Source organism: Triticum urartu, chromosome 6 (assembly GCF_003073215.2).
Source record: "Triticum urartu cultivar G1812 chromosome 6, Tu2.1, whole genome shotgun sequence".
NCBI lineage: Eukaryota > Viridiplantae > Streptophyta > Magnoliopsida > Poales > Poaceae > Triticum > Triticum urartu.
The window spans coordinates 208,162,945-208,181,992 of record NC_053027.1 but is presented as its reverse complement, the minus strand read 5'-3'; positions in this window follow the sequence as shown (position 1 = coordinate 208,181,992).

Below are 19,048 nucleotides of genomic sequence, written 5' to 3'. Positions count from 1 at the left end.
TTCTGAGAGAGAACCACCTACACTTGTGTTGAGACCAAGATATTCCATTCCTACCATATGAATCTTGATCTCTAGCCTTCCCAAGTTGCTTTCCACTCAAATCTTCTTTCCACCAAATCCAAATCCTGTGAGAGAGAGTTGAGTGTTGGGGAGACTATCATTTGAAGCACAAGAGCAAGGAGTTCATCATCAACACACCATTTGTTACTTCCTGGAGAGTGGTGTCTCCTAGATTGGCTAGGTGTCACTTGGGAGCCTTCGACAACATTGTGGAGTTGAACCAAGGAGTTTGTAAGGGCAAGGAGATCGCCTACTTTGTGAAGATCTACCGCTAGTGAGGCAAGTCCTTCGTGGGCGATGGCCATGGTGGGATAGACAACGTTGCTTCTTCGTGGACCCTTCGTGGGTGGAGCCCTCCGTGGACTCGCGCAACTGTTACCCTTCGTGGGTCCACTTTTCTCATCCATGTCATGCCAATCATTGAGCTTTCCTGAGATATTAATCTTGAAATGGCATTAGCTCAAGGAGCTATATGTTGTTAGGAATTACCAAACTACCTAGGGACAGTTGCACTTTCATGCAGGCCTCCTCAACTTTTGCTCTGACATTGTTGATTGGAATGAAGAGCTTATTCTTCAGTTCTACGCTACATTGCATATCACAGGTGATCCTGAGATATCAACACCTGGGTCTTGGACTGGATGACCGAAAATACTCATTATAAGGCACCGGCCTCTGAATTGCTTCACGCCCTGCCCATCAGTCCACCCAGTGAAGGAGCTCGCTGCCTGTATCATGAACCAGAACTCATAGCTCATTACATGCAAGTGTTAATGAAGCCTTTGAAGCCCGGTCAAGCCCCAAGGACCAAATTCCTCGTGAAGGATTTACTCTATGTGCCCAGAACCGTCTATCGCATTCTGACGAGGACAATGAGTCCCATCAAAGGCCATGATTCATCTGATGAGGAAATAGTTGGCATCATGAAGAATCTGCTATTCAACATCATTCATGGCATTCCTATCAACTATCATGATTTCTTCATGAGGACTCTGGCAAATGCTGCACTTTCTCAGCTGAAACCATATGCACCTTGGATTATGAGATTCCTCAGGACAAGGTCTTCACTCAACTACAAGGCTGATTTTCAGAATCACCTTAGCTATCTGCCCCCGATTGAAGTCCTCAAGCAGGCTTTTACTTCAACTGATGAAAAGGGCAAGGCTTCTGCAGTCATTGATGAAGGCATTCGTCCATTGGATGGTCAGTTTCACAAAGCTGCATCCTATTCCACCAATGATGACTCTGCCACACATGACTCTGCTGCCAATGCACCCAAGTCTACTCCTCAAGCCACTGCTCCTCGTGTGATGACTGACCGTGAGCTTCTGCTTAGTCTTCACCAGAAGGTGGATCGAAACCATAAATGGGTTAAGCGTCTATGAAGTCTTCGGTCGCACCTGGACCATTCTATCACATCTGTATGGTGAAGAAGATCTCAAGAAAATGGGTCTCAAGGAAGATTTTGACTGGTCTGCACCTCCAACGAAGAAATTCACAAAGGTCAAGGTTCCTTCTTTGGTGTCTAGCTCATATTCTTCTTCACGCGATACCGGCGAGTACGAAGACTTGGACGACACTGCGGCAGGCCCTTCCACGACAAACGACCCCAACAACGCTGGTGCTCCTTCATCAACTTGACATTCTTCAGGGGCGTTAGTCCTCATTTTCGATCATTTTGGTCATTCGATGACAAAGGGGGAGAATTTTGACTTAGTTTTCAAGCGGGTCTGTCTATATGGGCATTTTTTGCTAAGTTACAACTCTCGTTCTTCTGAAACTTTATTGGATCGAGTTGTAAACTTAAACCCGATGGTGCTCTGATACGTTTGATGTGTTTTTCTACATGCTTATTCCTCATATATGTTAATGCACACAAGCTGAATTACATCACTCACCATATTTCATCATGCATTTCAAATTCCTCATTATGATATGTCAAATGCGTGTATGAATTACAAGATATAGGGGGAGATCTCCATGATTCTACTCTTCAAGTGTGCAATGCTTCAAAAGCAAATTCCTCATCATGCACATTTTCAAGGGGAGTTCTTCTATATCTTGCAATCAAATTTCTCAATATCAGTATCTACACTTCATATGTTTATCCCCGTTGAAAACTTAACCTATATTGTCATCAATCACCAAAAAGGGGGAGATTGTAAGTGCATCTAGTGCCCCTTAGTGATTTTGGTGTATTGAAGACTTATAGGTTAAGGGACTAATGTGTTTTTGAGTGTACACAGGTCTATAAGTCTATGAGGAGTTCGATATTTACAGAGAAAGTCGACCCCTAAAAATGAGGTTCTTCGACTGAAGACTTTGGATTTCTGAAGACTTTGAAAGTGAAGAAATTGGTGCAATCCTGAAGACTTGGTATTCATTCGAGGAACATGAAGCATGAAGACTTTTGTTTTCGTAGTTTTATTTTCTCTTTTTTGAGCCATAGGAAACACTATACTATTAAAGGGGGTCGAGGAAATACTAAGGAAAAATTCCCATGTGATGCTCAACTCAAAATCCTACACCTACCAATCCCTTCGAGTGAAGCCATTGGAAATCTCATACAATTCAGTCATATTCTTCAGTGACAGAGACGAAGTTCTTCTAGTCTCTGAGGAATTTGTTCTAACTGAGGAGTTAGGAATTCACCAGTGTGGATTGCCTACACAGTGAGGAACATGATAGCCCTGAGGATTTTTCTACTCAAAATTCCGATCGTTGTTGTGCTATGCACCAGCTACCCCAAAATATCTACCCACCTAACTGTCATATCATTGAAGGGCATTTATGTCTTATCGTGTCGGGCTGCTCCCTAGGCTATAAATAGCCGCCCCTACAACCACTAGCTGGTTGGCTGCTCTGAGAGAAACTGACACTTGTCATTTGAGAGCATCCCATCCTCCGAGGACTTTGAGCGAAAATCATCAAGTGAGGAAAACCCAAACCCAAACACCTACAAACCCCAAGTGATTGAGCATCACTGAAGAGATTGATCCTGCGTGGATCCGACGCTTGTTACCTTTGAAGAGTGTGCTTCTTCCAGACGGTTAGGCGTCAAGGTCTAGAGCATCCAAGAGGAATTGTGGATCGCCGAGTGACCAAGTTTGTGAAGGTTCGAAAGTCACCTGAAGACTTACCACGATTGATTGGGCGAGGTCTGTGTGACCTTAGCTCAAGGAGAATACGGTGAGGACTGTGTGTCCGGGACTGTGTGTCCTCAGGTTTAAATACCTAGCTGCTCCAACCAGATGTACAACTGAGACAGCAGTTGGAACTAGTCTACCAAATCATTGTCTTCACCAAGCTCACTGGTTCTATTTCCTCAACTCTTTCATTTCCTCATAACTATGTTGAGTGCTTGTTTGTATCTGTGTTTGAAGACTTTGACTGAAGACTTTCTCAATTTCCTCAGTTCAATATCTTCAGTCTGTTTGTCTTCATCATGTGTTATCATGTGTTTACGCTTTCTGTACTCTGTGCTTGTCTTCATTTCATCATGATGACTATGCTTGTGTTCTGTTATGTTTACTTTTGAGTACTTATTCCGCTACTAGTAGTTCTTCGCTAAGGAATTTCCTCACCTGCAAATTCCTCAGTGAAGAATTCATAAAAATCGCCTATTCACCCCCCCCCTCTAGTCGATATAACACACTTTCAGTATTGAGTAATGTGCATGGTATGAATAAGGAATTTGGTTTTACAAGTAAAACTTAGAACTTACGGTTCTTGAGAACATGCATTTTGGTAGAAACAGCAAACTAAATAGCAGTAAACGATAGGAGTATGACCAAATTAAACAGCAGTTGAGGATAAAGGCTTTAGAAGGACTGACTTACATTAACAGTTAACACCGGCTTTATAATGCCCTTCTCCATGTCAAGGGAAGGAGAACTCAAGAATTTCAGCACAGAATCTTCTTCATAAGCATTGCCTGTACTCTACATTTTGTAGAGAGTAATTATAGATATGATAATACTGGAAGGGATGGAGGATAATGAAGATAAGATGCAGATTGATGCTACATAATCAACTACCAATCCCTGGAAGTACAAGCATTACAGGACAAAATGTACTGACAAGAGCAATGGGCTACACTTCTGCACTGGCATTGTCTGTGTATTCTACTTTTTGGTAAGATTAAATATAGATCTGATCTTTTTAAGTAAATGGTGGGCAAGGGAGATAAGATGCAGAATGCTACACATGAACCAATCCCTCTTCCCATAATACAAGAGTGTTTTGAACACTGGTGTATTGTACAAAACGTTCTGATATTATGGGACGGAGGGAGTAGCTATTAATGTAAGTACAATGATAGACGACGTTCAGTCCTTACAAGAGGACTGTAGAGCTAAACCTCTTCAAAAGCATTGGGTTGATTCTAAATTTATGTAAGAGTCCATACGGATCTTATAATGTCCACCAAATGAACGACAACGAGGCTAACATGTGCAGTGATGCTACATAATCAAACAGCTATGAAAGTAAGTATGGTCATACAGGGCAAGAGGTACTCACAAGAGCAATGCAATGTGCAGTATAGTTGCGAGATTCTGTGGTCCCTTGAGAATGAATGTTCTTCTGCTAACCGTTTTCATACAAGTGATACGTTAAGGCAAATGCAGAAATGTAGTTCAAATTGTGATGTGATATCATAGAGAGTACCTTACGCTCCAACCGAGACCAATGTGTAACAAGATTATTCCAGTCACCGTCGGATAAATGTAGCACCGGAGACTTTACAGAAATTTCGTTTAGAGGCTTACCATCGAAGTGCGCTTGCCTCAGGTAGGAACGATACTTCATCAACGAGTTCTTGAAAAGTGCAACCAACCCTTGCTGATCTTCACAATCCAGTTTGGTCCTCGCCTATTTAAAAGAATGAAATCGTGTGTCTTCTGTCAGCAGAAACATATGCAGTAATGACCATGAATAACATTAGTACATTACTTACGCATAAGTTGCGGAGGAAGACTGGAAATTGTTCTGTGTCTGCGGTATAATATTTCCATGAAGGAAAGATGCGCACAAAGTTCCTGACAACAATATAAGCTTCATCTTCTAAACTGGGAAGAAATGGAACATGGGTCCTATTTACTGCAATTGGGGCTCTCTCTGGTTCGAAAAGGGATTTGGCAACTGGATTTGGTTTACTCTTTGCTGGAATGGGGGTTTTGCGTCGTAGAGCTGGTGCTATGTCAACTGGCATAATCATACTGTTTTCTGCAGCTGGGGTCTGCTGAGTTGGGGCATCAGAAATGACCAGTGTAGTAGGGCTAGAGTCTGCTAGAGTTGGGGTGTTCTGTGGGTCAGGTGATATTGCAACTACACCTAATGGGCTATTTGATTTATCAGATGCCACTACCTTTTTCCAAATACTTTGCTTGTGCTCCTCCACGATCAGCAATCACCCTCTTCCTTTTGAACGTCTGATACACAAGAACAACATTTGAATGGATAAATATGGTATGATGACAGATGGAATATGTACTAAAAATGGATAGGCAGGGTGTATTCACATACAAGATGTGTAAACTAAGCTAATGGCAGTTCAACAAAGTAGAAGCAATGCAAAGCATCAGTTGCAAGATATGTGCAACCAATATAACCTTGGAAAGTTAGAGCAAGCACCTTGATGGGTGAATAAGATAGGGCATCTTCTTCTGACTCCTCCACTAGGGAGCTACATTGACTTAGGTCTCCCTCTAGCTCAGAATCACTATTAGGATCATATTCTGAGCATGAATCTGTAGGTGGAGAGCGTTTTGCATTGCATCCAGACTTGATTTCAGTCCCTTAATGCCAAGTTTGACAACCATGGCATTGTTCTGCTTTATTCTTTTCATGCGTGTCGGGGGTTTGGTGCGACATATGCCAATGGATGGCTTATCATGGTGGGGGCGAGTAGAACGTCGCCGGTGCCTGGAAACGGGATGAGGCGAAGACATGCGCGCCGGCGAATCTTACCCAGCTTCGGGGCTCTCCGGGGAGATAATACCCCTACTGCTGCTCTGCGGGGTCTCCGCATGATCACTATGGTCAAGTGTTTACACGGTTGCTCCTTGAGTTATGTATGGTGGTAGGAGAGGGCAAGGCTAGCTCTTTCCCCCTATCTGGTGAGGTATAGAACTACTGGGATCCAACCCTTTGCATGGGTGCCCTGGGGGTTTATATAGGCCTACCCCCCCAGGGGTACAATGGTAATGTGACTGGGCGCGGGCCCAGTCGTCAGTGTCTCCGACCTCCGACTTCTCCGCCGACTGCTGGGGCCCGCCGACTGGTCTGGTACGGAGCCGACAGGCCGCGTCCGCCGCGGGCGGGTCTTGCCGGCTGCTGATTACTGTAGTCGTGCTCCTGATGATGCAAGCTTGGTCATGGGGTCGTGGCAACAGCCCCGCCGCCTGGCGGGCGATCACTGTGGCCACTCCCCATCTCTTCTTGATTAATGGCGCGTGGGCCCGGGGGAGGGCTCGGCCGACTCCCCCGGGCCGACTCCCGTTGGGTCCGACTAGCGATGCTCCCGCCGTCTCCCGAGGTCTCACTGGCTGGTGGGCCCTGCTGCCTCCAGGCCGTACAGACAAGCCGTCGTGGGCGCAGGACCAGGTACAGTGGTGCTGATGTCAGGGCCGGTTGGGCAACAGTGCCACGCCACGGGGAGATCTTCCCAAGTACGGCGCGCTGTAGCCATGCCTGCCCTTGGTAAGGGGCGGGGAGTGGGCTTCATTGTAGCCACGCCCCTGCCCCGTCCCCCTCGATGAGGTCACGGTTTGTTGGAGTCGCCGACCGAATCCCCAAAGCCGGCTTCTCTGGAAGTCGTCCCTGGGACTTGGCCGTGAGCAGGCAGTCGGCCGCCTTGCCGTAGACTCCCCAGGAGGTGGCTCTTCGCCCTGTGGTCTTGAGGGGCGCAGCCTGCCCCGATGTCTTGAAAGGTCGTGGGGCTCGGGTTGGCCTACCCGTGGCCCATTACTCCGATAGTAGTCCCCGAAGCTGGTGAGGCGCCGCGGACGATCGGCCGAGAAGCCTCAGCAGTTTCTCTTTCCGGGCGCAACACATGGTCTTGATTGACTTCCGCCGGGCTGACTAGAAGGAGTCGGACTCGCCCAACTCGGACTCACTCAATTCTGACTTGCTCGGTAGTTCGAACGTCGCGGCGGGATTTCAAGTGGCGTGCTAGCTAAGCTTCCAGGCCGCCGTCCGTTCCTGGCCTGTCACACGAGGGCACGTGGCCAGGCCGTTCTGCCATCCCACGCGCACGACGGGACAGGCCCATAGGCGGGGCCTGCCACTACCGCGCCTCGGCGCCCGAGCGGATCCGCTGCGGCCCTGGCGGGCGGTTGGGATTCCTGTGAAGTTACTGCGCGCAGTAACTTTACGTGGATCGTGGGGGTCGTGGGGCTGCGGGCGCAGTAAATCCCCACGTCCGCCCCCTCGGCTTCGCAGCCCATAGGACTGTAAGTAGGGGAGAAGAGGGGGGCACGCGCGCCCCTCCTTCCCACTACCCCTCGCTTCTTCCTCCTCGCAGCTCCTCGCTCTCCTGCTTCCTCTTATCTTCTTTGCCTTGCTGCACGCCCAAGCTCCGGCGAACGCCGCGGCGATAGCTTCGCGATGAGCTCTTCCTCCGTGGTCGCGCCTCCCCCAGTGCGCTCCGGCACCTGGGACGGCTCCGAGGTCCACGAAGACCATATCGAGTTCCTCCGCCGGACCCGTCGGCTTCCCGGCGAGGATCGCGTGCAGGTGCGTCTCGCGCCAGAGGGGGAGATTTCCCCCGCCCCGCGGGAGGGCGAGCGGGTCATCTTCCGCTCGCACTGCCTGCGCGGGCTGGGGCTGCCGGCGAGCAGCTTCTTCCGGTCGTTCATGGAGTTTTACGGACTCCAGCCGCACCACCTCACCCCCAACACAGTGGTGCTGTTGTCCGCCTTCGTGGCTCTTTGCGAGGGCTTCCTTGGAGTCCTCACCACCCTCGAGCTCTGGGGGGGGGTTCTTCTTCTCCAAGCTCGGCATCTAGGCCGCGGGCGTGCCGGCTCAGTGCGGCGCCTTCATCGCCGTGCGAAGGACAGGAGCTGACAACCACTTCCCCTCCATCTCGCTGCTGAAGTCGGTGAAGATGTGGCAGCGGTCCTACTTCTATGTCAGGAACGTCGCCACGAGGGGCGACTGGGTTAATCTGCCGGCTTTCGAAGCCGGCCCGCCGGCTGGCAGACTGCCCAACTGGTCGTACCGGGCCAGGTCGCTGACGCCTGCGGGAGCCGGCGCCATCACGCGACTCCGAGTGTTGATGCAGTCGAAGGGTCTGACTGGCCCGGACCTGCTGGCCGCCTTCGTCTCGCACCGAGTTCTCCCACTCCAAGGCCGCCCTCACCTGATATGCCAGATGAGCGGGGGCCGCGACCCGAGTCGGATGTGCACCAAGGACATGCCTCATGAAGAGGTGGCCCTGATGATGAACTACCTCTCGGACAGCAGGCTCCCGGAGGACTGGCGATTCAGCAAGGATCCATACTCCCACGCCAACCCCCCGCCCGTGGTGAGTCGCCTTTCTTTTCTTTAGATTGTCTTCTTCTTGCTGGGTCCTGTTCTAATCAGTCTGCTTTTTGGTTGGAATCCCCTTCTTCACCCACCAGCCGGCACCTCAGGGCCGGCTCGTGAGTTGCCGCCGATTGGGCGGAGAGCGACGTCGACTACCCCGATCTGGGGGCGGCGGCTCTGGAAGACGACGCTGAGGGAGGAGGAGGGACGATAGGCGACTTCAGGCCCTCGGCTACCTTCGCCGACTGGCCTGAAGACGACACCGAGGGAGGAGTCGCCCCTCACCATCGGCCAGGAGCCAGCCAGCCGGGTGCGGGCTCTTCTGCCGCGTCGGGCGCTCCGGGTGGTGGGAAGAAGCGCCGGGCTGCGCCGACTTTGTTTGGCAGCCGGCCGAAGAAGCCCAAGGGCTCGGCTGTGGCGACCCGGCGGGATGAGGCAGCCGCGAAGGCCATCCGCTTCCGTAAGGAAGTGAAGAAGCCGCCGTTGGTCTCTGCGTGAGTATTCTGACTTCAAAGTTTATTCTTTCTTCGTGTTTTGTCTGAGTCTCTGCTCGCCCTTCTTTCTTCAGGGCTCCCCTCTCTCTTGAGCGGGTCGCCGCCGCCTCCGTCATGGGGTCAGCGGGGACGCCCGCCACCACTCGGCGGCTAGACCCCGCTGCCGACCTCCGGGAGGCGACGAAGCGGAATGCGCAGGAGAAGCGCAATGAAGAAGAAGCCCTCCGCCTGGAGAAGGCAGAGGCCGATAGGGTGGAGGCCTCCGCCAAGAAAAAACTAGCAGAGGCCGAAGCCGCCACCGCGGCGAAGCAGCAGGCTGAGGAAGCCGCACGCCGCCAGGCGGCCTTGCTTGTTACCCCGCTGAACTCTGCGCTGCTGCCGCCGGAGTTTACGGGGCAGACTGGAGGAGCCGGCGGGGAGAACCTCGTCGAGGAGAGGGAAGGCGGCGAGCCCTCTACTCCGGGCGCGAACGTTCCGCCGCCGCCTCCGCCGCCGTCTGAAGGCGTGTGAGGCGAGCAGCCAGCGGACCCTCCGGTGCCGCCGACCGAAGAAGAGGCCGTGGTGAGGCTACTCCTCTAGGTCGGCTCGCCAGCGCGCCGTCTTCTGGAGAAGGCGACTTCGGCACCCCGCCCCTGGAGGCCGGCACCGCCAGCTCCGCGGCTCCAGACGCCGAGGCGACGAGTGCCGCACCTGATGGATGGGTGCGGGGAGGCGGCACAGGGCCGCTGAACTGGGCGCTCCTGGACGTCCAGGCGAAGCTCCGCGCTGGGGGCGACGCCCTCCAGAGCTGCACCAAGGGGTTCCTGGCGTCGTGGGCGGCCGTCCGGGTATGTCTTTTCTTTGGGCCTTTATTTTTCTTGTTCCTCTCTGTGCGGGCGCGCCAGCGCACCCACTGGGTGTAGTCCCCGAGTTTCGGGTCGGCTGCTGAGCAGGCGGTCCGAAACTCCAATTTGATGAACTTCTGGGTACTAACTTTGTCTGAAATGCTTGTTGCAGGACTACTACAACCTCCGCATCACCGCCTTCAATCGTAATGTTGAAGAGTTGGGCAAGCGGACCGCCGACTTGGCGGAGAGCCGGAGTAAGTCCTTCTCCTTTTTTTCTTCTCTGCAGGGGCGCGCTAGCGCACCCGCGGGCTGTAGTCCCCGAGATTCGGGCCGACTACTGAGCAGTCGGGCCGGATCTCCCCCGCGACCTACTTTATTGACGACTGATGTCTTTCTTTCTTTCCTTCAGGGGCCAACGCTGCTCTTCAACAGCAGCTGAGCGAAGCCAACTCCGCCCTGCTCGCCAAAGGGGAGGAGTGCAGCAAGCTCGCCATGGAGTGCGATCTGCTGACCACTCAGTTGGCAGAGCATAAGGGGCTGCTCGCGAAGTCGCAGAGGGAGGCGGAGGAGACGGAGGCTGCCCTCCTGGCCGAGTTCGCGAGCGAGCGCTCTTCCTGGTCTGACAAGGAGGCGATGTTGTCCTCCGGCTTCCACGAGATCGAAGACATCGTTGATGGTGAGTCTCTTTGTGTTTCTTTCTTTGAGCCGCCGACCTAGGTCGTGCCGACTCCTGGTTTTTGACTCGCCTTTTTGTTTCTTTGTGTCTTTTGCAGACTTCTTCCCTGGGCAGTCTCAGGCCGCTATCCAAGCCATCGAGGCCGATCGTGCAAGTCGGAGGGCGGAGGGCGCAGAGATCGCCGCCGATGCCCCCCGAACTCTTGATGAGCACATCTTGAGTATGGAGGCTTGCCTCCGGCCGGCTCACCCGATGCTGCGCCGGCTTCAGCGCGTCGGCGCCCAGGTGATCTCCGCCCTTTGGCTGGATATGCAGGCTCCGCGCACCCCCAGCCTGACGGCCAACTGGTTGGAGGTCGCGGCTGGTCGCCTCGAGGCCTAGAAGGGCTCTTCGGCCCGGGCTGGAGCGCGCCGGGCCTTGGAGTTCGTCAAGGCGTGGTACCCGGGGCTGGATCTAGACCGGTTGGCCACGCTTCAGTCGGAGGCCCAGCTGGAGCTGGCAGCTGCGGAAGACGCCCTCGTCAAGCGTGCTGCAGCGATCGCCGAGTACACCGACACGAGCATCTTCGTCCCCGAGCGGTCTGAAGACGGCAAGGAGGTCCCGCCGGAGTGGTTTGAGATGAACCCAGACTACGGCGAAGACTCGGTGGAGGTGATCGGCTCCAACGTCGAGGAGGAGGACGAGGCGGAGGATGAGGGCGAGGCGGAGGCACCAGAAGACGAAGCAGACGGCCAGCCTCAGCCCGACCGCGCCTCCAGCAATGAGCCGCGTGCGACCGATCCGACTGCTGCCGGAGGCGATCAAGCCGAGACTAGCCGGCCGACCGCCCCGATGACTGACGCTGGCACCTCCTCCGACCCCCCGACTCCGTCTGCCGCCTCCTAAGCTGCCGATGTGTCTTTTGTTTTATCTGCTTCAGTAGTCTTTTAAAGAACTTGTTAATTTGCACAATTCCACCCGCGGGGTGTATTCTGAACCTCTGCTTGACAATTCGGCCAATGGCCTGTGTTATATATATATGTCTATATTTTCTTGCTCATTGTTCTTTTGGTTGTTTTCCTTTGCCGCTTTCTCCTAGTTGCCTGCCTTGCCAATCGGACAGCCCCTCTGCAAACTGTTGCTGGATCAAGTGCTAGGCTGCTTTGGGAAAGCAAGTACTTAGCCGATTTTAAGATTGTTTGAGCAAGTTGGATAGAAAACGACAATCCGACTGTCCGAGAGTCAGTTTGCGAGAAGGGCTTGGAAGCCGTCTTGAGCTATGTTTTATGCTTTGAGTCCCTAGCCAGTTTTCGTGCGATCACCCATTCTACCTTACCTCTGCCCACCGTACAGTCGCTCTGCGAGTTGCGGCTTCTGACAGAAGACGGCTTAGATGTTACACACTACTTGTCCGGCTGCAGGAAGCATTTCATAGTGCAAGGCAGCAAGTCCCCGGGCCGACTTGTCGAGCCCGGTGCCAAGCGGCATGACAAAGAGTAACATACTTGTAGGCATAATTTTTATCATATAGACAAAAGAGGGCAGTCCCCGAGCTCGTCTCGGGGGGCCCGAAGTCTTGGTACTTTAATACAAAGGGTAGCGTGGTACATACTGCATCAACTGTAAAATCTTCGGAGAAGATTTGCATTCCATGGCCGCTCTGTCTCCTTGCCGGAGTTGTCTGCGTGCTCGGTGCTTCTGAGCGTCGATCAGGTAGTAGGAGTCGTTGCCTAGTACTTTGCTGATGATGAAAGGGCCTTCCCAAGGCGGCGACAGCTTGTGCTGGCCGGCTGTTCGCTGGGTCAGCCGGAGTACAAGGTCGCCTTCTTGGAAAGAACTTGGCCTGACCTTCCTGTTGTGGTATCGGCGCAGGCTCTGCTGGTAGATGCTGGATCGGCTGAGTGCCAACAGCCGGCCCTCTTCCAGCAGATCGACGTAGGCTTGTCGTGCTTCTTCTGCTTCCTCCTCGGTGTACATGGTGACTCATGGGGAATCGAACTCTATGTCCGTTGGGATGATGGCTTCGGCACCGTAGACGAGGAAGAAGGGCGTGAAGCCGGTTGACTTGTTTGGAGTCGTGCGCAGACTCCAGAGGACGGTTGGCAGCTCTTCAAGCCAGCAGCCAGCCGAGCGCTCCAGAGGCTCGATCAACCGAGGCTTGATGCCGGATAGGATGAGGCCGTTTGCTCGCTCCACGTGGCCGTTTGACTGCGGGTGGGCGACGGACGCTAGGTCCAGTCGGATGCCCTGTGTTGCGCAGAAATGGGCCAAGGCGCCTTTGGCAAAATTGGTGCCGTTGTCGGTGATGATGATGTGTGGTATGCTGTACCGAATTGTGATATCGGTGATGAAGGTCACGGCAGTCGGACCATTCAGTTTCTTAATTGGCTTTACTTCCACCCACTTGGTGAACTTGTCCACTGCAACAAGTAGGTGAGTCAGACCACCTCGTGCTGTTTTGAATGGTCCCACCATGTCTAGGCCCCAAACAGCGAAAGGCCAAGCAATGGGGATGGTCTTGAGCGCGGAAGCCGGCTGGTGCAGCTTGGAGCTGAACTTCTGGCACCCTTTGCATTTTTGGACCAACTCCATGGCCTCTTCCAAGGCAGTCGGCCAAAAGAAACCATGCCAAAAAGCTTTGGCGACGAGTGCTCTTGAAGCCGCATGGTGGCCACATTTGCCTTGATGGATGTCTTTGAGGATCGCCTAGCCTTGCTCTGGCTCTACGCAGCGCTAGTAGACACCAGTGACGCTGCGCCTGACCAGCTCTCTGTTGATTACTGTATAGGCTGCTGCCCGGCGTTGTACTTGCCGAGCTGAGGTCTCATCAGTTGGTAGCTCTTTGTTCACCAGAAATTTGAGGATGGGCTGGGCCCATGAGGGTGCTGCTATTTCGTCGACTATCAGAACTGCGACTTGGACGAGGGCAGCTGGGCTGGGAGGCGGCGGGCTGGAGTCAACAACCGCTTGTTGGGCTGATGAAGTCCCCAGGCCGACTGGCTCGGTCCTTGGGCCGAGTTCTGGAATCTTCAAGTCCGTCACCACAGTCCCTGGGCCGGGCTCGACTGTGGCAGCTTTGGAGTCGCCCGCCAAAGTCCCCGTTCCGACTACCGGAACTCTGGAGTTGGGTCCGCCGTCTTCGGGAGGAGCCGGCACAAAGATGGAGTCTGATCCTGGTGAAGGCTTGACAGACGGCTTGAGGAGGCGTTGAAGGGCGACGCCAAATGGTATTGCTTGGCGGGTAGAGCCGATTCGTGCCAAGGCGTCTGCTTGGTCGTTGTCGTTTCTTGGCACATGGAGGAACTCGCACCCTTTGAAATACCCGCTGAGTTGCTGCACGAGGAAACGGTAGCTCGCCATGTTTGCGTCTTTGGCGTCCCAGTCGCCAGACGACTGCTGGACCACTAAGTCCGAGTCGCCATAACGCAAGATCCGACGGATGCCAAGTTCTTTGGCAAGCCGGAGCCCGTGAATGAGCGCCTCGTACTCGGCCACGTTGTTGGAGGCGGAAAAATGGATTTGCAGTGCATATTTGAGCTTGTCGCCTTTGGGAGAGGTGAGGACGACGCCGGCTCCCAAGCCGGTGCGCATCTTGGAGCCATCGAAGTGCATCCGCCAATGGGTGGAGTCAGGTGCTGGAGGCAGGTACTGGGTCTCGGCCCAGTCGACGAGGAAGTCGGCCAGTGCGTGTGATTTGATAGCGGTGCGGGGCTGGTAGTAGATGGTGTAAGGAGCCAGCTCTATGGCCCACTTGGCCACTCGACCAGAGGCATCACGGCTGCCGATGATCTCAGCAAGTGGAGGCGTGCAGACCACCGTGATTGGATGTTCTTGAAAGTAAGGCTTCAATTTATTGGCAGCAAAGTGCATGCCATAGCACATCTTCTGGTAGTGGGGGTAGTTCTGCTTGGAGGTCGACAGTACCTCGCTCAGGTAATATACTGGCCTCTGGACAGGTAGCGCCTTGCCTTCCTCCTTGCGCTCTACTACAATGACTGTGCTGACTACTCGGCCGGTGGCGGCGATGTACAGGAGCATAGGTTCCTTGGGAGTCGGAGCCGCCAGGACGGGTGGAGTAGTCAGCATCTTCTTCAACTGGTGGAAAACTTCGTCCGCCTTATGGTTCCACTCGAAAAAAGTGGTCTTCTTCATGAGTTGGTATAAGGGGAGAGCTTTCTCGCCCAGCCGACTGATGAATCGGCTGATGGACGCCAAGCAGCCGGCGAACTTCTGCACATCCAGCAGTCGGCTAGGTACCTCCATTCTCTCGATGGCCTTGATTTTTATTGGGTTGCATTCTATGCCACGTTCAGAGACCAGGAAACCTAGCAGCTGGCCGGCTGGTACTCCGAAGACACACTTCTCGGGGTTGAGCTTGATCTGGAACCGGCGCAGGTTCTCAAAGGTCTCCTTGAGGTCTTCCAGCAATGTTCCTCGCTTTTCCGTATTCACCACCATGTCGTCCACGTAAACATGGGCGTTCCTACCGAGCTGCTTGAGGAGGCACTTCTGTATGCAACACTGAAAGGTGGTGCCGGCATTCCTCAAGCCGAACGTCATGGTGAGGTAGCAGAATGCTCCAAACGGCGTGATGAAGGCGGTCTTCAATCTATCAGCCGGGTTCAGCTTGATCTGGTGATATCCTGAGTATGCATCCAAGAAACTCAACAGCTCGCATCCGGCTATGGAGTCTATCACCTGATCAATTCTCGGCAGAGCAAACGGGTCCTTGGGGCAGGCCTTGTTGAGGCTCGTGTAGTCAATACACATTCTCCATTGCTTGTTCTTCTTTAGCACCAGGACCGGATTTGCCAGCCACTCCGGGAAGAAAACTTCCATAATGAAGCCGGCTGCTAGGAGTCGGGCTATCTCTTCTCCGACAACTCTTCTCTTCTCTTCTGATAAGCGGCCAGGGGCTGCCTGACCGGCTTTGCATCAGATCGGACGTGTAACTTGTGCTCGGCGAATTCCGTCGGCACACCTGGCATGTCTTTGGGAGACCATGCGAAGATGTCCCGATTCTCACAGAGGAAATCGACGAGCTCGCCTTCCTATTTGCTGTCGAGGTTTGCACCTACGACGGCGTACCTCTCTGGGTGTTCTGGATCTTCATCTTGAGGTAGGCGTAGTGGGGGACCGCCATGAACTTGGCCAAGGCGGGCCGGCCAAGTAGCGCATGGTATGGGCTCTCAAGGTCCACCACCTCAAACCAAATAGACTCTCTTCGGAAGTGATCTTTGTCCCCAAAGAGGACGTCAATCAGGATCTTGGCGATTGGTGAACAGGAAAGCCCAGGAACAATGTCGTGGAACACAGTCCGGCTGTTCTGAAGCTGTCTCTGCTTGATTCCTAACTTCTCCATGGTGTCCTTGTATAGGATGTTGATGTTGCTGCCCCCATCTATCAGAACTCGCGAGAAATGCGTGGCCCGTTTGTCCGTGGCAAAGGTGGCGTCCAGGACCAAGGCGTAGGAGCCCGGACTCGGCATCACTTCTGGGTGGTCAACCCTGCTCCAGCTGATGGGCCTCTCTGACCAGTGCATGAACTCTGGCATATCTGAGGCTACCGCGTTCACCTCTTGTCGCTACAGCCGCCTTCTGCGTCGATCGTCAGCCACACTGGTGAACACCACGTAGGCTCCGTGCTCTTCAGGGTACTCGTCTTGTAGTGCATCGACTGGCCTGACTGCCGGTTGCTAGGGCGGAGGCGGAGGCGGCTGCCCAGCAGGCGGGGATGGCAGGAGGCCGTCTCCCTTGGCGATCCTAGTGAGCCAGTGGCACTTCCGGGTGGTGTGATTTGATGGCTTCATGCCGCTGTGGAACTTTCAAGGTCCATCCAAGGTCTGCTCGTAGGAGAAGGCCGGCAACTAGTTCGGCTTGCCGCCTTTCTGTCGCTTGGGCGGAGGCTGCTCTTCTGGCTGCTGGGCTTCGACGGTCGCGACCTGCCGGCTGCTGGAAGCCGGCTGCGGGGCCTTGTGCTTGTGGTCGCCCTGCTGTTGTCGCCGGCCGGCGTCGGCTGCTGGAGTTCTTGGAGCCTGAGGAGCTACTTTGCCAGTCATGCCAATTTGAATTTCCGTCTTCATGGAGGAGTCGGCCGTAGCGTACTTGTCCGCTATGATCAGCAGCTCGTCGAGGGTTTCTGGCTCGTCGCAGAGGAGCTTGTGCTTGAGGAGGGTGCCTTCTTGGCACCCGGCTGTGAAGTACTCGATGGCCTGCACCTCGTGCACGCCCTCGCAGGAGTTCCGGAGCTCAGCCCAACGCGTGAGGTAGTCACGAGTCGACTCATCAGGACCTTGCACGCATAGGGAGAGCTGGCGAGGCTTGGGAGGATGCTTGTACGTGCTGGTGAAGTTGCGAACGAATGCTTCGGTGAAGTCGACCCAGCTGTTGATGCTGCGGGGCTTTAGGCTGTTCAGCCATGTCCGGGCCGTGCCCTGGAGCATGAGCGGAACGTACTTTACGGTGACACACTTGTTGCCATTTGCTATGCTGACAGCCGTGGAGTAGTCGACTAGCCAGTCTTCCGGCTTCACGGAGCCGGTATACTTGGGCGTGTCTCTTGGGAGCGTGAACCCTCTGGGAAAGGGCTCGTCCCGAATGCGGGGCCCGAAACAAGGCGGACCCAGCTCGTCTTCTTCTTCCAGCGCTAGGGACCGGTGAAGTCGGTCGATCCGGTGGCGGGCGTCATTCTCCCCAACTCCCTCTTGGCGGCCAAGGCGGTCACCGAGAGTCGGATGGTCAACAGGCGGCAGGGAGACTCGCCTCTCCTTGCGGGGAGGGGGAGGCGGACAGTCGTCCCGTCGTTCCACTACTCTTGGGCGGCCGTCTCGGTCGCGCTCTATGGTAATCCGAGTCCGACTGTGGCTGACAGCCGGCTCCTTGTCCTTCCTTCCTTGGGTACCGCCAGTTGGCGTCCGAGACGTCGCGCCTTGATCTTGGTGCGGGTCGTTGTTTGGTCGCTGCGGTGCCTTCGTGCGGCAGCCGGCCTCGTTCTGCACGGCGGCCGCGTCGAGGAGCCGTTGGACTCGCTCCATCATGAGGCGGCGCTCTTCGCCCTCGAAATTGTCCAGCTCATCTGCCGCTGCCTGGGCGGCTCGGATGTTCTCCGCTGGCGTGGCATACACGGGGCGGCTAGCCCCAAACAGGCTGGCGATGGCTACGCCGCGCTGCTGAACCGCGCCAAGGCGGCTGGGCCCTGCCGGAGCTGGCGAGCCGCCAACAGCACGATCCATCTCCCGCTGGTAAGCTTCTGACAAGTGTCTCATGCTGGCTAGCTTCTTCGCGCCTTCAACAAGTTGAAGGCGGCGCGCTTCTAACGTCTCTGCGTCAGCATCTTCTGGAATGGGCGCAGCTAGGTCTTGCAGCGCCGCGCCGAGTGAGTCAGGCGCCCTTCCACCAGGGAACTCGTCATGACTGATGACCAGCACCTCAGTGATGGTGCTCCCGTCGCTCTCCGCGTGGGGGAGAGGTTCGTCGTAGACCACCACATTGGAGGGGAAAGCGTCGACCGACGCGGTGTCGGAGTCGACCAGCATTGGGTCGGTGGAGCCTACGGACTCCAAGTCTACGGCAGGCTCACCGGAAACGTGGAGTTGATCGAGGAGGGCCGCGAGGAGGTTTTCGGGGCCGCCTACGCCTGCGTCAAACGCAGGTTCGTCGGAGAGGCGGACCTCGCCGACAAGTTCGACCAAGGAGCTGGCTGCGCAGGCGATCTGCACGCCGCGCAGCACGTCAACGCAAACTTCGTCTGGTGTGCCTGGCTGGCTGCGCTCGCCAGGGAGGAAAAGGGTTCCCGTCCAGAACAGATCTCTGGACGGCGGTGCACCATGCCCCACGGTGGGCGCCAAATGTCGGGGTTTTGGTGCGACATATGCCAACGGATGGCTTATCATGGTGGGGGCGAGTAGAACGTCGCCGGTGCCTGGAAACGGGATGAGGCGAAGACATGCATGCCGGCGAATCTTACCCAGCTTCGGGGCTCTCCGGGGAGATAATACCCCTACTGCTGCTCTGCGGGGTCTCCGCATGATCACTATGGTCAAGTGTTTACACGGTTGCTCCTTGAGCTGTGTATGGTGGTAGGAGAGGGCAAGGCTAGCTCTTTCCCCCTATCTGGTGAGGTATAGAACTACTGGGATCCAACCCTTTGCATGGGTGCCCTGGGGGGTTTATATAGGCCTACCCCCCCAGGGGTACAATGGTAATGTGACTGGGCGCGGGCCCAGCCGTCAGTGTCTCCGACCTCCGACTTCTCCGCCGACTGGTGGGCCCCGCCGACTGGTGGGCCCCGCCGACTGGTGGGCCCCGCCGACTGGTCTGGTACAGAGCCGACAGGCCGCGTCCGCCGCGGGCAGGTCTTGCCGGCTGCTGATTACTGTAGTCGTGCTCCTGATGATGCAAGCTTGGTCATGGGGTCGTGGCAACAGCCCCGCCGCCTAGCGGGCGATCACTGTGGCCACTCCCCATCTCTTCTTGATTAATGGC